This window comes from Adiantum capillus-veneris, chromosome 4, assembly GCF_014529385.1.
Source record: "Adiantum capillus-veneris isolate H3 chromosome 4, ASM1452938v2, whole genome shotgun sequence".
Classification (NCBI taxonomy): Eukaryota; Viridiplantae; Streptophyta; class Polypodiopsida; order Polypodiales; family Pteridaceae; genus Adiantum; species Adiantum capillus-veneris.
Genome location: NC_140934.1, coordinates 59,147,403 through 59,148,497, shown reverse-complemented (window position 1 = coordinate 59,148,497; position 1,095 = coordinate 59,147,403). Strand labels below are relative to the sequence as shown.

At 40.0% G+C, this 1,095-nt stretch overlaps 1 pseudogene; it reads right to left on the bottom strand.

Moving 5' to 3' along the window:
* Positions 1-243: 243 nt before the first annotated feature.
* On the bottom strand, positions 244-734 carry LOC147459249 (uncharacterized; annotated as a pseudogene).
* Positions 735-1,095: the final 361 nt, after the last annotated feature.

Genomic DNA, 1,095 nt, shown 5'->3' with positions numbered 1-1,095 from the left:
ATATACTCCTTCCAACCAATTCTCTTTTGACATATGTCTTTTTTGTTGGGGGATACACGAGTCTCAAGCATCCAAAAATTGACTATTAGCTCCTTGACCTCTTCAGGTATGCGACTTTTTTGAAGACTCCGATGACATGTGGCAAAGGACAAAGTGGTCTTCTCAGTTTGTTGGAGTAGCCGATTCTTGGCTCCATACAAGTTCCTTCTATGAATAGAAAGTAGCTTGGAGAAAACATTAACATTAAGGCCTTATGCCTCCTCTGGGTTTTTTGAGTTCAAAAGCATCATCATGTTAGACCTCTTGAGGAACATCTCATCTTCAGTTTGTGGCCTCTTCAAGTCTTGAAGTGTGTTCTGAATATCTCCTATCAGTGTATTTGCAAAACAGGGTGTTGATGCTTTGTCGTTTTGGATATCTTGCAGTGAAGGGTGCTGAACCATCCGATTGAAGATGTCTTTCTTGGTGTCCATGTCCATTCCACTTGTGCTTTGAAGTACATATCGTGCAATCCCTTTCGCTATCTTTGCTCTTTTTTCATTCTTGATGATTTTTGCACAGCCCTGTGCCTTTGTTAAGTCTTCTATTCCTTCGGCTGCTTCATTCCCTTCTCTTTCAACAACCAAACCTACATCTGCTCTTCTCTTCAATCGGGCTCTTTGTTCTCTCTTGCGGAAAGCTTTATATTCCCTGATCACCATTGCCTGCTTCAAGTTCTGGAATGAACCAACCATAAAAAAACATAACACAGTGACTTATTTACAATCATCAACTAAGCTACAAGAAGCTTTAGATAGTGCAGTCATAATCAAATAGATACTTTAGGGAAACAGCCCACCAAGGCATCTTCAGATTCACGGAAAAAAGTGCTACAAAAGCAAATAGGAACCCAAAAAAATTTCGGATGAAATAATGAGCTATCATGACATAAACAGCAAGTATTGCGAGGATCAAATTGTCATGGGGAATGCAGGGAATGGGAACCCCGAAGAGAGAAACTGACATCTAAAGGATTCTCACTTCTATAGCTATTTGTTTCATTTCATTGTGTTGATGTCATGAATGTTTCTCTAGACCACCACGTGGTGTTCTATG